Source organism: Cornus florida, unplaced genomic scaffold, assembly GCF_030987335.1.
Source record: "Cornus florida cultivar Cherokee Brave unplaced genomic scaffold, ASM3098733v1 CherokeeBrave_3.0.0_Hap2_Chr07, whole genome shotgun sequence".
Taxonomy (NCBI): Eukaryota; Viridiplantae; Streptophyta; class Magnoliopsida; order Cornales; family Cornaceae; genus Cornus; species Cornus florida.
In genome coordinates, this window is record NW_026775577.1 from 81,610,981 (window position 1) to 81,620,114 (window position 9,134).

A 9,134-nucleotide genomic window follows, 5' to 3' on the forward strand; every position below is an offset into this window, starting at 1 on the left:
TATGTGTTTAATAAATCCTTGAATTTCCTAGGCATGTACAGAAACACGAATCAAAGGGAAAAAGATAGAAGAAGAACTTGCCTTAAACTTTCGGATCGAAAGTTAAACTTCTTCTTCCTTGATCTTCTCTCTACAGGGTTTTTCTCCTCATTCCTTCCTTTTCCTCCTTCCCTCTCTAACACTATCTCTCTAGTATATATCACGTGAATATTTCTAACCCCCTTTTACAACCTATAGCTATATATTTATAGGCTAAATAAAATAACCCTAATCCTTTTCCCAATCCAAGTCAACTAAAAAAAAAATGAAAATAAAAATATTAAAAAGGTAAGCAAAATATATTACGTATATAATTTATGTATATGTTTATTAAATAAATAAATTATACACATTCCATTATTTATTAATGGATTATCCAATAATATTTAAGTTACCATAATATTATAAAGTAACTTAAAACATAACACGTATCAAATCTATGTATATTTTTATTATTTAAATAAACATATACATCAGATTAAATATTACTACCCAAATTACCATAAAAGTAATTAATAAATTACTTTCTCTTATATATATATATATATTAAAAAGGTAAGTTAAATATGTTACGTATATAATTTATGTATATGTTTATTAAATAAATAAATTATACACATTCCATTATTTATTAATGGATTCTCCAATAATACTTAAGTTACCATAATATTTTAAAGTAACTTAAAACATAACACGTATCAAATCTATGTATATTTTTATTATTTAAATATAAAACATATACATCAGATTAAATATTACTACCCAAGTTACAATAAAAATAATTAATAAATTACTTTCCGTTTTATATATGTATATAATATATATATATATATATATACATACATTATCTATGGGTAATAATCCATACACATCCAACCTCCTATCCAAGTAGTCCATGGGACCCAATTAGTTAGCCCATTACCACTAACCATAACCATAAAATAAAATAAAATAAAACATTTAATCATTTAATTTACAATTAATCAAATACATCATTTAAGCACACAATCTAATTAAACAAATAATACAAATAACATCTAGACAAAATACAAATAACACATAAATAAGTAGCCAATTAATCAAGTAACACTTAATTCAATTAAACACATAAACAATTAGTCAAATAATCAATTAAACAATTAAAAAAATATAATAAAAATAAATAAATAAATACCGAGACTATCCTTTTAAAATTAGGGGTATTACAGAATGTCACCATTAAGAACTCACAACCCTCTTCTTCGTCTTCTCAAGTTGTAAGGTCTTATGAGCCAAAAGCTCCATTCCCTTGTGCTTTAAAAGAAACTTCACCTTTTGGGAGGCAAGAAGGAAAAATCCATGACATGATGGAGGTCTTTAAGCAAGTCAACATAAATCTTCATCTCTTGGACGCAATTAGGCAAATTCTGCCTTATGCAAAATTTTTGAAAGATCTTTGTACACAAAAGAGGAAGAGTAAGGGACAAGGCCCTAAAAAAGTGTTTCTCACTGAGCAAGTGAGCTCAATCATTCAGCATAACACTCCACCTAAGTTTAAAGATCCCGGTGCTCTGACTATTTCATGTGTGATTGGAAACCATGAAGTTCGTAGAGCTCTTCTTGAATTATGAGTGAGTGTTAATTTGATTCCTTGCTTCGTGTATGTCCAACTAGGCTTGAATGAGTTGAAGCCAACCTCGGTGGTGCTTCAATTGGCTTATAGATCCGTCAAAACACCTAGGGGCATGGTTGAGGATATACTCATCAAAGTTGATAAGTTTTACTTCCCGATTGATTTTGTAGTTCTTGATACCTGATGCGATGTAGCCGTTCCTTGTACGCCAAATTGATGTAGTGAATGTGCGGTTCAAGAAAAGCCTTTTGGGTCAAATTTAAATTTATAAAAACCATTACCAACACTACTACTAAAGTAGCAAGAGTGAGTAGGGATCGTCGGAAGGGATTGGAGTCGTACTTGATTGTGGAATCGCAATTAGGGTTAGTTGGTCGAGTGATCAAACAAATGGTTGGTTGGTTAATTAAACAAGAGAGTAACTAAATTAAACTAAGTAATTGAATGTAACAAAGAGTAAGTAAGAGAGAGAGAAATCTTGGGGTTTAAAGGTCACCACCAAGCAATGCTTTTCTACACTTCCAACTAGTGACTAATGAGGGTAATGTATGTTGCAATAATGGTGTGTGTGTGTGTGTTTGGTTAATTCAATTAGCAAGGGCGACCAATTAAGCATACATTATCTAATCAACATGTGAAAAGCACAATATATCTAGCAATTAAGTATATATTGTCTAAATAGCATGTGAAAAGCACAACATATCTAGCAAGTCATTAATCCTTTCATTAAGGTCACAAGCCAAATACACCACAAGGTTAGAAACATATGCTACTTGCATTCAAAAGTATGGAACATCAAATAACTAGCATGGATTGTCCTCTCATCTAACAACTATGCTATCACTACACTACAATTAAGCTAATGACATGAAATTAAACTAATTAAGCTAAGGGAGAGGCATAATCCATCAAGAAATGAGCATGGACCATCTAGAAAATCACAAGAGCATTCTTTTAAGCACAATGTGTTGACAATCTCTAAATATATAGCATTAATATATATAGACATGCATCAATAACTTAAGAAATAGAGGCAAACATATGAACATCTATTTTAGCATACATAGACATATGGATAGAATGAAATGATCAAATGGAAGCATTAAACCACATAAATCATTGAATAAGCAAGATCTATATATATTAAGGTGTCAAAACATTAATTACAACTCTAATCCTTCAATAATACACAAGATTAAGATATAGAAAGCATTCTTGGGGCTAATTCTAGCCTCAAGAGGATATCTAGCCACTCATGGTGATGTTGCTCCAACCCTCAAGGGCTAAGTCCATGGTTGAAATCTGCTCCTTGTTGATGAAGAACTCCAATGGTGTCTCTAGCCTCCTTCTCCTCTAAGCTTGCTCTCCAAGAGATGATATGAAAATCAAATTGGCTCCCTTTGTAAGAAGCAATCCTTATCCTTATATAAGTAGGTCAAAATGACACCCAAAATGAGCTGGGGTCATGCACACAATATTCCCTAATGATTGGATAAAGGACAACTTTCAATTAGATGTAATTTTAACTTTTTCGTACTGGAGGAAGTTCGATTGATCGAATCTTGTACTTGTATCGATCGAACTGGCTGAGATCTATCGAACTTAGGCTGGATCGATCCAACTGGTTGAGCTTTTTGGGAAAAGACAAATCTGAGATATTTTGAGAGATATTTTTAGGAAAAAGGACAAAAGTGGTTAGTGGGTGGTACAGTTGTGGATAGGATTAATCATTTGAATAGGGACAAAAGTGTTCGATTGATCAAATGATGGTGTTAGATCGATCGAACTTTTGGGACTTTATGCTTTTGGGTCAAGGCTTGGATCTATCTTGAAGTGCTGAGATCGATCATTGTTCGATCGAACCTTGAACTTGGATCGATCGAACTTTGCTGCTTTCCACCTTTCACTTCATTTGCTTTCTTCTTTCTCCACTTTGCTCATTTCTTTGTTTAATCCCAGAATTGCTTCAATTAAGCTCTTATTTGGCTGAGTTAGCTTATTTTCGGGATAAGTGCCTAAAAATGGAAATAATACGAAATTAATCTAAAATGGTAAATTAAGATAGATAATGGTACTAGAATGCCTAAGCTTAAGGGGTTTAAATACGTACTTTTCAGCGCTCATCAATACTGAACTGGTTGTCAACCCTACTAACCACATCCCGATCATCTTGGGAAGGCCATTTCTTCTTACCGAAAATGCAACCATTAATTGTAGATCTGGGGTTATGGACTTTTCTTTTAGAAATATGATGGTCAAGCGTAATTTTGTCTTATAGATGTGTTGGATGAGGTTGTTGAGGAATCTATTCCCACTAAGGTAATGAAATAACTAACCAAGGAAAATCTCTCATCTCTCCTCTCCGAGGATCCTCTTGCATCTTGTCTTCTTGAAATGTATGGTAATTGTGGGTTTGATGATGAAAAATCAATGAATGAAGTAAGCAATCTCATGGAATCGGTTGCAAGCTTGGATTTTCCACCTTGGAAAACCCCAATAGAACCTCTCCCTCCACTCTCTAGCACTCCACCGGTCTCATCTTTAGTTTCTCCACCAACTCTTGAGCTTAAAACTCTACCTTCCAATCTTAAGTAGTCCTTTCTAGGCCCAAAAGAGATTCGTTCGGTCATCATTTCCTCTAATCATGAAAAAGATCAAGAAGATGCTATTTTAAGTGTGCTTAAAGAAAATAAGGAAGCCATAGGATGGAGTGTGGTGGATCTAAAATGAATTGATCCTTCTATTTGCATGCATTGCATACTTATGGAAGAGGATGCAAAACCTTTTAGGGATGCTCAAAGAAGACTTAATCTAAATATGAAGGAGGTAGTCAAGAAAGAAGTTGTTAAACTTTTAGATGCCGAAATCATTTACCCAATCTTTGATACAAATGGGTGAGTCCAACTCAAGTAGTTCCCAAGAAATCGGGAATTATGGTGGTTGAAAATGCAAAAGGTGAGGAAATTTCTAAGCGTACCGCCAATTCATGGCGTATGTGTATTGATTACCGCAAATTAAATGCCGCTACTAGAAAAGATCATTTCCCTTTACCATTCATTGATCAAATTCTAGAGAGATTGGCTGGGCAACATATTATTGCTTTTTTGATGGCTATTTGGGTTATAATCAAGTAGCCCTTGACCCCTTAGACAAAGAGAAAACCGCTTTTACTTGTCCTTTTGGTACATTTACTTATAGACGGATGTCTTTCGGTTTGTGCAATGCTCCCACAACATTCCAAAGGTGTATGATGTCAATTTTCTTGGATATGGTGGAAGAGTATCTTAAGGTCTTTATGGATGATTTTTCTGTCTTTGGGTCTTCATTTGATGCATGCCTCAAAAATTTGAATTTAGTGCTTAAAAGATGTCGTGAAACAAACCTTGTTCTTAGTTGGGAAAAGAGCCATTTCATGGTTCAAGAAGGTATTGTTTTAGGTCACGTCATCTCAAGGAATAGAATTGAGGTGGATAAAGCGAAAGTTGAGCTCATTGCTAAATTGCCTCCACCTTCAACGGTGAGAGAGGTTCACTCCTTTTTAGGTCATGCCGGCTTTTATCGCCATTTCATTAAAGACTTTAGCAAGATTGCTAGACCCTTGTGCAATCTTCTTACCAAGGAAACACTATTCGTCTTTGATCAAGCATGCCAAGATGCTTTCCACAAATTGCGTGACTTGTTGTTATCTGCTCTTATTATACAACCTCCCAATTAGTCATTACCATTTGAAATAATGTGTGATGCTTCTGATTATGCCATGGGAGCAATTTTAGGGTAAAGAGTAGGAAAACTTCCATGCACCGTATATTATGCAAGCAAGACCCTCTCGGGAGCTCAATTGAATTGCTCCACCATCGAAAAGGAATTACTTGCTGTAGTGTACACCCTTGATAAATTTCGGTCCTACCTCTTAAGGTTAAAAGTTATTGTCTATTCTAATTATGCTGCTCTGAGGCATCTTTTAAGCAAGAAAGAAATAAAGCCTCGTTTGATAAGATGGATTTTGCTCCTTTAGGAATTTGACTTTGAAATCAAAGATAAGAATGGCACCGAAAATGTGGTTGCCGATCATCTCTCAAGGTTGGTAGTTGAATGTTCCTTTAGCCCACCAATTTGTGATTTATTTCCGGATGAACAAATTTCCCAAGTTTCTAATGGACAAATGCTTTGGTTTGCTGACATTGTAAACTATTTGGCAATTGGCAAGCTTCCAACTACTTAGTCAAAGAATGAAAAGAGCTGTTTCTTTGCCAATATCTGGAATTACTATTGGGAAGACCCTGTCTTGTACCGATATTGTCCATATCAAATTATGAGAAGATGCATTCCGGAGAGTGAAATTCTAAGCATTCTTGTGTTTTGTCATACTCTTGAATGTGGTGGGCATTTTAGTGCAAAGAAGACCACTGCTTACAATTTTTGCAAATCGTGTGAAAGACGTCAAAAGTAGGGCTCAATGTTGAGAAGAGACATGATGCCTTTGACAAATATTCTTGTTTTAGAGATCTTTGACATATAGGGCATTGATTTTATGGGTCCATTTCATATGTCCTATGGTTTTCAATATATTCTACTTGTCGTCAATTATGTTTCCAAGTGGGTGGAGGCTTGTGCTACCAAAATAAATGACCACTCTGTGGTTATTCAATTCATTAAATCCAATATCTTTGCTCGTTTTGGTATGCCAAGGGCTATGATAAGTGATGGAGGAAAGCATTTTTACAATCAATTCTTAAGGAAACTCTTTCTTAAGTACTCCGTTACACATAAAGTCGTTACTCCTTGTCATCCTCAAACAAGTAGACAAGTAGAAGTGTCAAACCGGGAAATTAAGCATATTCTTGAGAAAATGGTTAACACAACCCGGAAGGATTGGTCACACAAATTGAACGATGCTTTGTGGGCTTACCAAATGGCATACAAGACTTCCATTAACATGTCTCCTTATAGACTTGTTTATGGAAAGCCTTGCCATCTTCCGGTTGAGCTAGAACACAAAGCTTTATGGACGGTTAAGAAGCTCAATTTTGACCTTGACAAAGCCGGAGAGAATCACTTACTCCAATTGAATGAGTTAGAAGAATTGAGACACAATGCCTATGACAATGCCAAACTTTACAAGGAGAGAACTAAAGCTTTTCATGACAAACACATTGTAAAGAAATCTTTTGAGCCTGGTAAAAAAGCTTGGCTTTTCAAGTCTAGGTTAAAGCTCTTTCCGGGAAAGTTGAGAACCAAATGGGAAGGTCCATATGAGATCATCTCTATTGCGCCGCATGGGGCGGTTGAGATTCAAAGTTTAAAGAATGGCAACACATTCAAGGTGAATGGGCAAAGGTTGAAACCCTACATTGAGGGACAGGTTTTTCAAAGGCATATGGAAGCAGCCCTTTTGGTAGATCCAATCTATGAAGAGATCTAGTGTCGCGCTCAATGTTCTCAAAGTGAAGTTCAAAATTCTTGCTTATTTTTAGCTGTTCAATCGGTCTCAAAAAAAGTTCGATCGATCGAACATTACTCTCTGCATCCAATCATCTCTCAGTCCCATCGATCGAGAATTCCCTGCATATTTCAGTTCTTTGTGTATCGATCGAAAATTTCCTTAGATTAATCTAAGTCTTCCAAGATCGATCGAACTTTATAATCGATCGATCTCAGTTCCATACTTAGAAAATTTTTGGATCTCTATATATTTCACCTCTCTGTGTATTGATCGAACTTGTCTGCAGGATTTCACCATTTCGATCGATCGAATATTAGATCGATCTGAAGCTATATTCTCTAAAAAAAAATTTATAACCTCTTGATCTTTCAAAGTAGCATTCTGTCTAGCTGGAGAAGTTAAACTTAGCAATCATTGTTCATATTTTCTTGTATATTTTTAATCTTGCTTTACTTGAAAATAATAATAATAAAAATAATAATAATATTTCACCATTGTGCCCTTATGTGTAGTCATGCTACTTTCATGCTTTAGCTAGGGCTTGATCTCATATCTCTCTTTCATCTTGTGTTATATTGCCTTAGAATGCATGATTTGATTATTCTTATCCCATTTGATATATGATGTGAGTTTGCTAGTGTGGTTATTCACGTAGGTTGTTGATTCCAAGTTTGGGGGAGACGTCTTTCGAATTGGATCACTATCGAGTTTAATGTCTTTGCCATCATGGTATACTCTTTCCATCTTTACCATTGTTCTCATTGCACATTAAGGACAATGTGCAGTTTAAGTTTGGTGACTTTGTTGCATTCTACTTAAAGTTGAACTTTAAATGCATGATTGGGATTTGAGATTGATGTTAGCTATGATTTTGATCTTTGAAGACTATATTGCTTAAAATTTAAAAATTGTTTGACTCTAGAGTCTAATACTCTTTGTATGCCTCGAGGATGTCATTTATGAGTAAATTTTTTGAAAAATTAATATCTTGCTTGCATTTGTGGTCCCCATCATCTTGATTTTGTGATTGTATTGAGATTCACTCTAGGATTCTACACTAGCACAGGCACACACTAGCATTCATTTGTGGGGTACATGCTTTGTTGATTATTGAATTGGTTATATCCCAATTGGGCTAGTAGTGCATTGAAAACTTTCATTCTTGATAAAGGTGGATAACAAACCCTTTTCATTGAGTAGCTGGGATTGTAGCCTTATCAAGCACTGAACTTCTCGTGCCGAAAGGTGGAGGGCCCAAACTCTAGGTTAATAATTGAACTTTTAAAAAACACAAAAAAAAAAAGAAAAAGAAAAGTTGCAAAAGCAATAAAAAAGTGAGGACTTTTCCCAAAAGATGAGAAGTGGGAAATGATTAGATGGAGGTTGTTTTGATTTGTAACCTAGTTGATTTGAGCTTGTAAGTCTTTAGGGGTGTTTGAACACCTAGTGCCCTAAAGTCGTCTGGTTTGGGAGTCATTGACCTAACGCTTGACCTCATGGATCGCTAGAAAGCGTAATAGATCAACACATTGCACTATACTACCATCTTTGATCCTTAGGGATAGAAAAAAAAGAAGAAGAAAAAAAAATCGAGTGAAAAGAATAAGTGCACCTAGATGAATAAAGCTTTAATAAAAGGTCCACTCTTTGTCTTGATGATCGGTACTAGATTTGTGTGCTAGCTTGAGGGTAAGAATGTGATCATTTCTTTTGTTGGCTTAGATAGCAACATATTTGATGCCAATCCACTTGAATAAGATTCTAGAGTTGTTTTGATTTACATGATCATTTTCTTGATGTGTGGAGGACCATACTTGCTTGCTTGATGTTGAAATTTTGGGAGATTGCTTGGAAATGGTTGAAAAATTGCATACTTGAGGTAGTTTTCTCCCAATGCCTATTTGCAATATTGTTGCCTCTTTAGTGAGAATAAGCTTTATGTTTGTGGGTCATTTTTGGAAACCCTCACGAGACTTTACTCGTCCACTTGGGGTAACCTAGGGGTTTAAAAGGCTTGTTGCATATGCTAAATGCAATCGT